Raw genomic sequence first — 14,178 nt, 5'->3', positions numbered from 1 at the left:
ATCTGTACTAGGTGACTTTAACATTCATCTTCCTTCTCCTCCTCAATCTTCTCTCCTCTTCTCCATCCTCGACTCCTACCTCCTCTCCCCCCTTCCTTCCTCCCCCACTCACTCCTCTGGCTCCACCCTTGATCTCATCTTTAATTCTTCGTATCCCTCTTCCCGTCTCCTCTCTCCCCGTTTATCTCTCTGATCATGCCTTACTCTCATTCTCCCTTTCCCCCACTCCTCTACTGCTAATCTCTCCCCTCCAATCTACTCTCGACGAGACTTTCGTAACTTCGACACTACCCTCTTTTTTGATACTTGCTCTTCTTCTCTTCCATCTCTCCAAGACTTCGCCTTACTCTCTGCGAATGATGCTCTATCCTCCCTTTCCTCCTCTATCTCCTCTGCCCTTGATCAACTTTACCCCCCCCCTCTCTTTTCCGTCGAACCCGTAACCCCTCTCAACCTTGGCTTACGCCTCATCTCCGCTCTATGTGGCGCCTTCTCCCACGCCTAGAAAGACTCTGGCTCAAAACTCCCTCACTTTCTAATCAAACCTCCTACTTCTCTTACCATGCACTATACAACTCCTTCCTTACTTTGGCTACATCTTCCTACTACTCTAATCTTCTCCACTCTCAAGCCTCCCACCCTCGTCGTATCTTCCAAACTCTCTCTCGACTTCTCTCTCCTCCCACTCCTGATCCCTCATCCAATTCCACACTTTCTCCTTCTGACTTTGCTAACTTCTTCTCCTCCAAAATCCTCACCCTTTGGCAAAAAAATCAACCCCCTCTCTGATTCCCCTTCTCCTCCTCCCCCCTCTCCTTCCTCATCCTTCATGTCCATCTTCTCACCAGTTTCCGCCTTTCTATCCAAAGCTCACCCCACTTCTGCCCCATCTGACCCTCTCCCTTCCCTTCTTATCCCTAAGATCTACACTCTTCTTATCCCCTACCTTACCTCTTTCTTCAACATTTGCCTCTCCTCATCAACATTTCCCTCTGCTTTCAAGCATGCTATGATTATTCCTATTCTGAAGAAACCTTCGGCTGATCCACTTCTCACTGCTAACTATCGACCTATCTCTCTTCTACCATTCCTCTCCAAGCTTCTTGAGCGCCTTGCCTATACTCAGCTTTCATCCTTTGTCAATACTTCCTCTCTCCTTCCTCCCTTCCAATCTGGCTTCCGTCCCAGACATTCCACAGAAACAGCTCTCACTTCTATCCTTAATTCCCTCCTATCTGCTCGCCATGCCAAGCAATCCTCTATTCTTATTCTCCTTGATCTCTCGGCAGCCTTTGACACCGTTGATCATCCTCTCCTTCTCCACACTCTTTCCTCCTTTGGGCTTCAAGGCCCTGTTCGCAAATGGCTATCCTCTTATCTCTCTTCCTGTTGCTTTGCTGTATCATGCAGTGGCCGGACCTCTCCTTCCTTTCCTCTGGAATGCAGTGTTCCCCAAGGTTCCGTACTTGGTCCTTTCCTATTCTCTCTTTACACCTCCCTCATTGCCCCTGTTATCTCCTCGTTTGGCATCTCCCACCATTTCTATGCTGACGACACCCAACTCTTTCTCTCTTTCTCCTCCCTTCTCAACTGACCTTCACCTAAAACTCTTCCTGCCTGACTGCCATTAAGAACTGGATGTCCTCCCGCTTTCTCTCTCTTAACACTGATAAAACTGAAGTCCTTTTCTTCCCCTCCAACTCTCTTCCCCCTCCCTCTCCTCCCACTTTCATTCATTTTCTTCCCTCCAATCTCCCATCTCTTCTCAAGCTCGTAACTTAGGCGTTCTCTTTGACTCCTCTCTTTCCTTCTCCCAGCACATTTCACTCACCTCTCGCACTTGTCGATACCACCTCTACAATATCCACAAAATCCGTCCCTCTCTCACTTTCCACGCTACCAAACTCCTAATCTCCTCTCTCATCTTTTATTGCTCCTCTCTTCTCTTTGGACAACCAACATCTCATCTTGCCCCCCTTAAATCCATCTACCACTCTGCTGTTCGCACCCTTTGTCTCCTCACCTCCCGTGACTCCATCTCTACTTCGCTCTCTTACCTTGGCTGGCTACCATTTCACTCACAGCTAATATTTTACTTTCTCTGCCTTGTCTTTAAATCCCTCCATGGTCTTGCTCCTCCTCATCTTTCCTCCCTTCTCTACTTCTACTCCCCCTCCCGTTCCCTTCGCTCTGCTGACCACTTCCTTCTCACTGTACCTCCATCCCCCTGTGCTTCCTCCCGTTTCCGCTCCTTCCAACTCCTTGCACCCCTACACTGGAACTCACTCCCTCTCACTATCCGCTCCTCTACGTCCTTCCCCTCTTTCCGCTCTTCCCCTTAAATCCCTCCTTCTCCGTTCTCCATTCTCCTCCTTGAAACCTCCCCCTCTAGCCTCTCCGTTTCCCCCTTCCCCTGCTATTTATTCCCTTGATTTTCCTCTCCCCTCTCCTACCCTCCTCTCTCTCTTCAATTTCCCTCTTCTAACTCTACACCACGCCCTCCCCCACCCGCCTAATCCCACTCCCTATTCCCCCTCCTCTTCAGTCAATTGCTCTTGTCACCGTTTTATCGAATGATTCATGATATAATTTTGCTTCATCTGTTACATTGTTGATATTGTTATGTATAATGTTGTTCCACTGTACAGCGCCTTGGTGTAAGGCGCTCTATAAATCAATAAATCAAATCACTCCGAAGACTTTACAACTGCTGCCTAATCCCAGGTGCTTCCCAACTTGGATGGGGGCAATGCTCTTCTTCCTGTTATCCCGACCAGCTCTTTTACCCTTCTGAATGCTATCCAGCACAATGCAACCAGCCCGATCACAGAACTGAAGAAATACCACTACATCTACCAAACACAGCTGAACTCAAATCTACATCACCCACAAACTTAAAATGAACAATGCCCCTTCCTACCTGGCTGAAAAACGAACTCTCCTTGGAAGCATCTACAGCCCTATTAACCACAACATCGACATACTAGAACCAGAAAATAGACCTTCTCGAATGCACCCAGACTTGGCCACATCTCACCTACACTTCAAGAATGCTCTTGAAGGAACACCTGGTCACCCATGGATGGCCCACCCGATACCTTTTCTGCTACTTCTCCTCCCTACCCCACCTACTGCTTCCTTTTCATTCTCCCTCAGTATGCTCTCCCTTTTATTTAAACAGCGCTGGGTTGCTTTATTGCTGGATTAACCTATATGAAAACGACAGTCATACAGACAAAAAAACGATGTTTAGTATCACTTCCCTCATGCAGCTTCCAAAGCCCCGCATAGGTAGATGGGGTGAAAATGACGGTTTTCCATACCACCTACACAGGCGTTATAATGTTCCTTTATTGTGTAAGTAAACGATCCGGGCTCAGATCATGCTACATACTTCATAGGTTATGGGGGTGTTTTGCAACGTTGTCATGTTCTAAGTTTTAACATCCTAGAAATGTAGTGCTTGGAAAACTAAACATAGTATTTGCTTTTCAAGTGCAGAATATATATTTAGGCACAAACAGCAGTGAAGTCCAACCAGTAGTCTGATGAATACAAGTCCGTCTGTGAAACAAAGGCAGAGGAGAATAAATACATAAATAAATTAATTCATTCATTAATAGGCAGATACGCTGGAAATGACTGGCAAACACCAAAATCGAGCCACGCCCCCAAAACAAAAGCGGGAATTTGCTCGGATAGCAAGGAGGTATCTCTCCGAGTGCATGGTGTTTTTAACAGCACAACAAATGACAAACACTCTGAACAGGAGTCTCCAGAGGTTCAAAACACACTCCGCCACCTGTGCAGAGTACTCCCACAAGGGGCCATTCATTAATAGTGCAGCAGCTCCACAGAGAGCGCGCTACCTTCGAGGAGGCTAGGATATCCTCTCGCAGATCCCGAATGCACTTTGCTCTAGAGGATGCTGGAAAGTCCTCACACCTTACTGCGCAGGAGAACAGAGAAATGTAATCACACCTGCAGATAACTAGTCAAATAAAAGCATTACTCTGTTGACTCGATGAGTGTTCCAAAGCCAGGCAGCAGTGACGTCAGGTGTCCCCAGTTACACATTGTAAACAGACCCTGCAAGCCAATGTCTACATTAGGCAACTTAGGTCAGTAATGCAAAGAGTGCAGGATCACTCCTTCCAGCACTGCCATGGTGCCACTATTCAAAAAGATGTACAGTAGGCATGCCCTGCTAGACATTTAAGTCCAAATGGGAAATCCACCCTCATCAAGATAATTTTGATGGCATATAGGGTTACCTCCTCTGTGTGCGGGGTTCTGCTCCCAGCTCAATCCCTTTCTGCGTCTCTGAGTACCGGGTCACTCAAGGGACGTGCCTCCACCATTGCCTCCATGTCCTTCTTCCTCGTCCCAGTTCTTACTTCTTATATGTTCCCACATCTGCCACCAGAATGTTTAGTTTTCTTGCACTTCTCTCTGACCCCGTTCCTTAAGGCACACATAATACTGTGGCTTGCCCAGTCCCCTCCAGTTCTTTTTTTCCTGCTGGTGTAGGGCCTGGTGGAATTCCCGTTAGGCAGAGCAGAGCCTCGCGCAGCCAGGGACAAAGCTCCAAGGCCTCTCCTGCGAAGCCCAGTTGAGACAACAACCTCCTTGTGGCAGAACAGCAGAGCCACGAGCCACACTGCCATAAGACGATGTGTCTGGGCTGCTCAGCCGGAGCAGAGCAGCATGGAAAGGAAATGAAGCAGTCAGCAACGGCCATGGGATCACAGGTGGGGTGGGCATCGGGGTGCTTAGGAGCTATGGAGGAGGGAATCACTTTTTTAATTTTTCTTAAAGGGGGAAGGGACAGAGACGTTGCACTGGGACTATTTACCGTTACAGCAACAGTCCAAGGCATCCATGGACGCTGCAGGTTGGCTGGACAGGGCTTCTCGCACCATTGGTTAAAGCCTTTGTGGAAAGCGTAGTTAGGCTATTCACAGCTACAATGGGGTAGGCAACCAGGAAAACAAAGCCTTTGGTGGCAGATTCATCCAGTTCCTCATCCTCTACCCATCATGAGCACAGGGAAAAAGAGGAAAGCAGCGGAGGAAAAAGTTGGTGCAAGTGCTTTGAAGAGGCTTGAAAGGAAAAAGGAGGAGAACCTCTCCTCCTTTGGTTCCGGCCGTCCTCGTCCGCATCCTCCAGTATTTCCGAGCAGGAAAAGGATCAAGCAGCTGAACAAAGAGGGGTACATCAGGTGCTGTCACGCCAACAGTGGCATATAGGGTTTCCAGTAATAGACTCGAACCCGTCTTAGCCCGGTGTCTGTGTGACCTCAAGTCTGCCAGCGGACCATGGGAAGATAAAACAAGGCCGCCTCTAACGCACGTTCTTTTGGTGTAGTACGTGAAATGATGCCACTCACAAGAAATGACCCCTTAAAACCCCGAGAGTCAAAGATTACTTTTGTTTTTTACTCAACCACAAAGGAAACATATCATGATCAATATATGCAAAGCAGCAATGATAGAGGGGAAAGGGAAGAAGAAAGATATAGAGTAAATGCATATAAAGTCTCACGTGCGTTCTTTTAGTTTGACCACTCTGCAGGCTCTGGCATCTCGTCTTCACACCTCTTAGCACACTGGGGGGGGGGGCAGGGGGCCTCTGTGATCATCTGACTGTGCTCCTCGGCAAACACTCTCAGTTTTCGTCACAGGTGCGGCTGCGTCCGGTGATCTGCGCGATTCCTCCCTGGCCTTTTCCATCTAATTTTAGAACATCATTCTCTTGTATACTCTTCTTGCTCTTTCATTCGAAGTTGTGTAATGCCTATAAACTGGGCAGTAAACCAGTGCGCTGGCCGGAATTTCTGTCGCAATCAGTCAAGGACCTTACACTAATAACTGCTCCAAGAAATGCACAGTTCATCTTCACTGCTCAGCGCAGCTTGTGAGCTCAGCAGGTTCTCCAAAACAGCTCGTACGGCTAGGAATCTCAAGCACACTCATATTTCAATCGTCTTTTAGCCGTTTTCAATATATGACTCTTTTCCCACGTAATAATAGTTTCAGGCCCACTAGAAGGCTTTCCTTTGTTGCCAGAAATCTTAAAGAAATGGGCGGAGACTGATAAAAGAGCGGCTCCAGGATTTCTTTCAAAGATTTACCTCTGAAGGGTTTAGAGCAGTGGTCTTCAAACTTTTTTGGCCAAATGGACAGTATATATTGCGTGCCGTCACCTGCTCCCATCACAGTCAGTGGGCTCCCTCATCCCACTCCTACCCAGTACCTGGTCTCTCCCCACCCCATCACACACCCTAGACTCTCCCCACTCTGCTCCCACCACTATTCCATGGTTCCCGCCCATTGTGCTCCCACCATAGTCCTTGGGTTCCCCCCATCCCGTTCCCAACACAGTTTGAAGGCCAGTGGCGGCTGGTAATTTTTTTTAAGTGGAGGGGCATAACTATTTGCCCCAAAAATGCCATAGCAACCGAGCATAGTGAGGGAGCCCGAACCAATAAAAGGGGATTCGGGTAGGGTGTGGGGGGGGGTTCCCCCTGTGAATTTTTTTAAAATAATGGGTTAAAATGTTGCATTGTAGAGCATACTTTTAACAAAAAAAATGGGTAAATAGCCAAACAGTTTGCAATTGGTGCTGGGGGGGCCAGGGGGCAGGCATGACATTTTTTTACTGGACATCTATGATAGATGTCCAGTAAAAAGATACCATCCCTGTCCCCTGGGCCTAACACAATCAACATGATTATGTGTGTATGCAAGGCGCTGCACATTCATACAGCAATCACTTATCATTCACACGAGCATCCATCACCATACACTCACTCATAACATAAGCATACACGCATCCATACACATGTTTAAATAAAAACAATGAACATAAAACGTACCTTCTGCATTGCTCTGCGTGTGGGTGCTGAAACGCCCTGCTCCAGGCTGCTCTGTCCGTATGCACGAGGAGGCCAGGAGCTCCCCCTCGGACATACAGACGTGCAGTGCCCCAGCCAGCATTTCCAATGAGCTATGCAATGCTGGCGAAGCAAAACGCCCCGGCACTTGCATGGCTCAGTGAGCATGTGCGGCTGGGGAACTAAACTGAACTGTCAAAAGGGAAACAGCATTTCCCTTTGACAGTTCAGTCAGCCCAGGAGCACTCCATCAGCAGGGAGTGCTCACTGTTTCACTGGGCTGGCTCCATAGCTCCTACATAATGGGTGAGGGGCCACTGGGTGGGGGCCAGGCTCGGACTGGCCTATAATGCAATGCCTGTACCAAAAATGTAAAATGCTAGTGTGGGCCAGTCAGTATGGGCCACCATTTTGGCCAATGTGGACCAGTTTGATGAGTTACTTAACTATTCAGTTAGTAATTTTGACCATTGTTGCTGAATAGATCACAATTTACCTACAATTTAACACAAAACACCCCTTTGGGTACTATTGAAACAGTTGGCCTCATTACAACCCTGGCAGTAGCTGTGCCGGTAAAACTGGCACAGCTGCTACCGGAGTTGCAGCCGGGTCTCGCACCCACGAATGGGCAATTACCGGGTCATGCCGAGTTAAGCAGACCTGATAATTGCCCTTTTGCGGGTGCCGGTAGATCTTCATTCCCTTTTGAGCCCTATATGGCTCAATGGGAATGGGGAGCTCTATGCACCGGCACCGGTGCATCCGACAAGCTGTGCTCGTGGGTGCCGCATGGCCTGCCAGGTCAGACCTGGCGGGTTGTCAAGCACCAGCGAGCACAATTCTTACTATGGCGGTACGGTAGCAACGGTGCCGGTAGCTTACCGGCACTGTTGTTACCGTACCGCCATAGTTGTAAGGAGGCCCAGTCTGTGACTAAAGGAATAAATATCCACTTACAACTGCAGACCACTTTTTGCATTGTTGCCTGAGACAGTTTTATGCTTCAGTCCGACCATGTGAGCCACCCTTACCCATTTCTTCCAATCTTTAAGAAAAAAAAAAACATTTTTATATTTCATGCTGAGCTCTCAGGGCCCCCCCAGGGATGCACCTGCGGACCCCTGAGGAGTCGCGCCGCACAGTTTGAATACCGCTGGTTTAGAGGAAGCCCCTCAAAAACGTTCAAGCAAATTAAATCCTGCCTAGTTGATGGGGCGGTCAGCCATGTCACCAGAAGAGTCAATTTGCGACCATGTGGACAAGAAGGCATATGCAGTCATGAAAAAGGCACACACGGGTGCACATCTCCTGATACGATCAAGCTTTTTTGACTCATATGCAGCAGAGACGGCTCTGGGATTTTTTTTTTTTTTTTTTAAATAGGCCAAGGCCATCGACGATGTTGGGAATTGGGCTCCCTTTCTACAGGACACGTACAGGTGACATTTCTATCTGACCTAGCACATGACAGGGTGCAGGCGGCAGCCATGGTGATGGTAGCAGTGGACACTGGCACCTTCATTCGAGGGATTGGCGGTCGGATGCTCATCAAAAGGCATCAGCGCTTCAAATGCTGTTTGAAGGAAAACCTTTGTTTGGTTCACTGCTAGAAGACAAGGTCCACAGAGCATTTAAGAGAGATGAGCACACAGTTGTTTAGAAGATAGTCCGGATCAAGACAGAAAATGCACATCTGGGATCACAAAGAAACAAGGTCAAGTTTTCATCGAGCAAACAGACCCAGTCTCGTATCCCGAAAGTGTCAAGCAGGGGACAGCAAAAGTCCTGACGCCAGTCCAGTGGGAGCTCGACTCTGGTGGTTTTTCAGAGACTGGCAAACAATATAATCAGATGTTTGGATCAACAAGGATTTTACATCCTATTATAGCAAGTGTCTGGGGACTTGGGATTGATAAAAACTCCATTGTCACAAATAACAAATTGGCAGGTGACTCTGAAGGGAATACAAGAATAACTCGAGAAGAAGGCAATTTCCTGAATGCTGTGGAAAGAAAGGGGGGGGTTCAGATCTTTAACCGAATGGAACTTTCTGCCTGGTGTTGGACCTCAAGCAAATAAGCAAATGAAGAGACATGTGATAGAAGTAATTGAAGATGGAGATGCTCCAGAAGATTATTCCAGCCAGTGCATGCACCTTGGGGTCACAGACCAGAAGGAGAATGGGCTGGTTTCCAAGCTATTAAAAAGCTACACTCAGTGCAAGCCTCGAGAACTTAAAATGGATGCCACCTTGGGACTTGCCACTAGTCCTACAAGCATTGCAGAGTGCTCTGTTTGAGACACTACATTCGGACGATTTAAAGTTACTATCTCTGAAGGTTATCTTATTAGTGACAATAACATCTGCACGAAGGCTTGGGGATATAGGGGCATTGTTAGCATTGCTCCCATTCTTAAAAATTCTTCCTGAAGCCTTGCTGTTAAGGTGTGACCCTAAATCCTTTATGAGTTTCATCAGTCTCAAGAGCTAGTGCTGCCGGAGTTCTAACCAGAGGAAGAGTCCTAGAATCTATATGATGTAAGAAAGGCAGTCCTGCTAGAACTGGAGAGGAGCAATGGCATGCAAATGTCAGATGGTCTGTGTATTACCTTTGGAGGGGGGTCCTCCAGGCAGGAGAGCCTCAGTGGCTAAAATTAACTGATGGATTATGGAAGCATATAGAATGCCAGAGAGTGCGGTTCCTGGAAGACTACAAGGCAGGTCCACAAGAAGAATGGCAGCCAGGGGTGTTTGCATAGTGGACCTTTGTGGGGCAGCCACATGGGCAGACACAAACACATTTATCAAACATTACTGCGTAAACATTCATGCACAAGCTTCCACAAATTTTCATGCAGGAGTTTTGGGGGTGGTCACTGACCACTGATGGAAGGGAAAAATAAACATTATGCAGGGTTTGAAATTAGGTTTCAGTGAGCAGGAGCTAAAACCAGCTACGGGGGGTCTATGTGAAAACGTCCACAGGAAAATGTAGTCATGTGAAAATGTAGCCAGCTAAAAGTTTCAAAAATTTAGTCATTCAATACAATCAACGGAATGTGTGAAAATGTTGCCAGTAATAAGGTCAACAAAACCGTTTTAATCATTTTAACTACACTAACGCACTCATTAAAAGTTTCCGTAACTGCCACTTTTCCCCCACCGCCAAACTACAAGTTTGCCAGTTGTCAGCAGGTATCATCGGCACCGGCAATCTCACTCAAGGATCCAAAGTACTCCATGGAATGGGGATTTACCTACCTTTGCCGACACTGTCATATCCCGGAATTTCTGGGACATCAGGCGCCCATAATGATGGGTCCCTTTGCTGCTATCTTGATGAAATTAGCAGCGGGATACCGGCAAACATAATGAGGGCCTAAACCTTTTTAAACACACAAAAGGTACCAAGCTGTAAACCTAAAAAAGGACTCAAACTTAAATAAAACCCCCACAATCATACTTACTCCATTCATAAACCTTCCTCCAATTACAACCATGAACTCTTACCGAACACTAACTGTTCAGCTCACTTAAGCATTTTATTTGCGTTACTCAATACAAAATCAATGGAAAAAGAACAGTGAACCTACTCGAACTCCATCACCAGCTCACCACAAATGATATAGCCCTTGCCCCGACTCAAACCTTTGCTCTAATCCTAACTTTAGCCTTACCCTAACTGCAACTTTAACACTTACCCTAATGCTTACTTAGTTCTAACCACTAGGTTTATCCTAACACCTTTTATACGCCAGCATCACCAGCCCTCCCAACGTCCCTATCCTTTTCTGTAACACTCACCCAAACTATTGCCCTTAGCCTGACCATAACCCTTACCCTAACACAATCGGAAGCCCACAAAACCCTCCTTAACCATAACAATTACTTAGCAGCACTATATGTTTGGCTACTTTACAGCTGCATTTTTTGGCTACTTTTTGCTTGGCAACCTTTTCACTGCAAATATATTTTCACTGGATACCCTCCTGGGTCTAAGGCATCATCCAGCAGGTAGGTGCTACCACTGGGGAACCAGGAGAGAGTAGACTGCGAACCGCAAATCTAACTTCTCCGCGAGAGGCAAACAAAATGTTTGCCCATTACGCATGATCCATTATCTTTAAATGTGTACTAGCTGTGTCCTAGTTATTTATTAACAATCTCCAGCACTCAAAGTTAATGTATGTAAGGCACCAGTTTGCCTGCGGAGCCAAAAGTAACTGTTACTTTCATGCTAACTAGGCACCCCTAGGCTAGAAGCAGAAGCTTAATAGCTCTCAGCTCACAGCAGTTTCTGGTACTGCAAGACATCATGGTCAGTGCAGTTATTGCCCCAGTCATCAATATGTTTGGGTATGCCTCAAAGAAGTAAATACTGGGACGAGGAAGAAGGTCTGGGAGGTAACAAGGATACCTATAATCTTCATTACTCCAAGTTCTGTTCTTCCACGTCACAGTACTTACGACACTCCACACACACCCCTTCAGAGGATTCCTGCGCCATATCAGCAGTTGGTAAGGAATGGGAGAGGACGGGAAAGCATGAGTCACAGTTGTATACGTGGCATAAGGAGAGGGGATAGGGAGAAGTGCAAGAAAAAGGAGAAGGGTACCTATGGCAGAGACAGGAGCCTCAAAGAAGGACTGTGGCGAGGAAGAACAGGACTAGAAGTCTGGAAGGTTACCAGTAAGTAATTCCCTCATTCTGTAGCATGCCACTGAGCAAACCCCATTGGTCGCTAATGTTCTGAACAGGCAAGTGTTGCAAGTCACCTACGTCAACACCTAGTCTCATTGAACATCAATGCATAGAGCAGGGAGATCACCTCACTTGTTCACCAAGGAGCTTGTGGTGAGCAGGCCCCACCTAGTGTATAGCCCAATGTCGAACATTATAATGAAAGGGGCTGCAACCTGCTGCTTTACAGATGGTTTGGACAAGGGCTCCCATGATAACCCACCACTGGCTATGCTCATGAAGGCTTCTAGGAGTTGTAGTCACATGGATGAATAATGATCGCTGACCCCAGTTATACAGATTAAGCAGTGGCAAAGTCTATAATGAGGTGTCTGAAACCGGTAGACTGTACAGTGCACGAACTAGGCACTACTGGGTGCCAATTGATACCGATCTCATTGCATACACGAACCACCAAGTGACTAACTGAATTACTTTATTATTACGGATGCATTCAGAGTTTTCCTCCGAGTGAGAACACACAACTGAAAGAGGATGCCTTCGGAAACATTAAAGTGTAAGCAGGAGTAAAAGGGGTTTTGGGGGGGTCCACCCACTTTTTTCAGAGGGTGGACTCAGTCCCCCCCAGCTAAAATGAGAAACAATGAATGTCCTCTTTGAATTCATGCATTAAAGCCAAACAGAGTTATCGAACCACAGTCATCCGATTTGTAGGCCGGACACTTCATCACTGCACTATATAGCCTGATGAAAAATAACAAACAACTAAAAGGTAAAATGTCTCATTTCGGTACTGCAAGTCCCAGGGAAAACATTTGTATTGGTTTTTGGAGTTTAACACAAGCACACCTTTTAACTTTTTCAAAAACACTACTAGAAGAAAATATCCTCTCTTGGTTTTGTGTGTGTTGATTTTATGAAAGGCAAATGGTATTCGTCTCGTGCAATTAGCATACAAACAAATCAAAACATTTCACAGCAAATGCAACCTTATCCTCTTGTGGCAGAAGGGTGCTGGAGGGACTTGATTTCAGGTGGAGCGATATAGGGAAGAGTCGGTGTGAAACCACAGTGCATGCGTCCACCTCATGACTTTGTTTTTGGTATTAAAGAAGCTCAGTATTGTCCCTGTGCGACCACGATAACATTTGTATTAGTCAGATCATAAGCCACTCTGCCCCAACAAAAAAAATTGAGTACGAAGGCCTGCATACACAGACAACACAAGTGCAGGTCTTTGTTTCCGTCGGCTCCGGCAGTGACATTAACAGCCAGCCCCTCCCGAGAACATGACACCCCCCTAATAACGTAATCAGTCTCCCAGTTTTACTGTTGTGAAAATTCCTTAAAACCGTACGGTAAATAGAAGGACACTCGAGAGCGAATTTCATAACAGCCACTTACTTACCTTACACCCCAATCATCGGTGCCTTAAGTACTGTACCCCTCGCCCCCAAGTCCCACGCACCACGAAAAACTCCCAGCACCTGGCAGCCGGCAGGGAGCTCTGGCTCGGGATGAGTGCTCACTCTAGCCCGAGGCTTCGCTGGGCCTAGGCGCTGCGCTCACACAGCCCGCCGGAGAGGGTTCTAGGCGGGGGTGCGTGGCCCCTCACTTGGCATGGAGGGCCAGGAGACTCACAGGGTCGGAGAATTTACCTGTTGTTGTATTCATGTCTCCCTCGGGGGTAGAGGGCATGCGGGCGAGCTGGAGCGGCCACAACGGAACGGGCCTCCGTCTCCCTCTCTCCGCTCCAAGAATCCCTCCTCGGTGGCCGAGCACTCCCTGCGAAACGCGTCTCCTCCCCAGCAGCCCCGGGGCCCGCGCCTCCCAGGCCGTGGGAAGTGTGGCGAGGCTCAAGGACCGGCCATTCAATTCCTGCAACACAGCAAGACGGCAGGAGGAGGTGGCGGCGGCGGGGGGAGGCGTGCATACATTACGGAGGAGCAGCCTCTTCACGGGCCAGGGGTGGGAGGCTGGCTTAACCCTCTGCGCCCCTGATCTGGGGCACGGCGGGGAGAGGATCCTCCGGGGTGGGAAGAGAAGACTTCAGTGTCTGAACTGATCTGGGTTCCAACTGCTCCAGATCCCGGAGAGCGCCCCACGCTGCTCTAAACCCAATTCCTAGGTCTAATCAGGACACGGACTGGGCCGCTGCCTTTCCGGAGCTGCACAGATCTGCAGGCTGCGGCGCGCTCGTACCAGCGGCAAGGACAGAGCCTGGATCTGGTGACTCACGGGGACCCATTGCATGTGTCGGGAGGGAAGATGGCTGGCTCCTCCAGATCGGAATCAGATTCCACTAGTATGACATTTTTCTTTACTCCAGATTTGACTAGGGACGGACCATATGCGACCCACTCAGGAGGATTTTTTTCTCTGCAGATCAGACATTCTCCTGGCATACCGATTCTAGATGCAAGCCGATCTGAGTTACTAATCTTAACAACTTCGGAACTTTACACAGAATTACTACACAGAGATCCGCCTCCCTCTCTTGGCCTCAGATTCAGGCAAGATTCGGTCTTATCTGAACTGCTAACGTGAACCAATTTCGGAACTCAACTGATGGTGATC

The 14,178-nt window shown here is 47.8% G+C and overlaps 1 protein-coding gene across 1 annotated transcript in view; it reads right to left on the bottom strand.

Annotated features, from left to right (window-relative positions):
- The window catches only part of NDST1 (N-deacetylase and N-sulfotransferase 1), a 500,062-nt gene extending 486,130 nt beyond the window's left edge, over window positions 1–13,932 (bottom strand). Inside the window, exon 1 of the mRNA XM_069654041.1 lies at window positions 13,260–13,932. The gene's annotated coding sequence lies outside the window, so the exon portion shown is untranslated. The remainder of the gene's footprint in view (window positions 1–13,259) is intronic.
- Window positions 13,933–14,178: the final 246 nt, after the last annotated feature.

This window comes from Ambystoma mexicanum, chromosome 3q (genome assembly GCF_040938575.1).
Source record: "Ambystoma mexicanum isolate Mex_15411 chromosome 3q, UKY_AmexF1_1, whole genome shotgun sequence".
Taxonomy (NCBI): domain Eukaryota; kingdom Metazoa; phylum Chordata; class Amphibia; order Caudata; family Ambystomatidae; genus Ambystoma; species Ambystoma mexicanum.
This window is presented reverse-complemented; position numbering and strand designations above follow the sequence as displayed.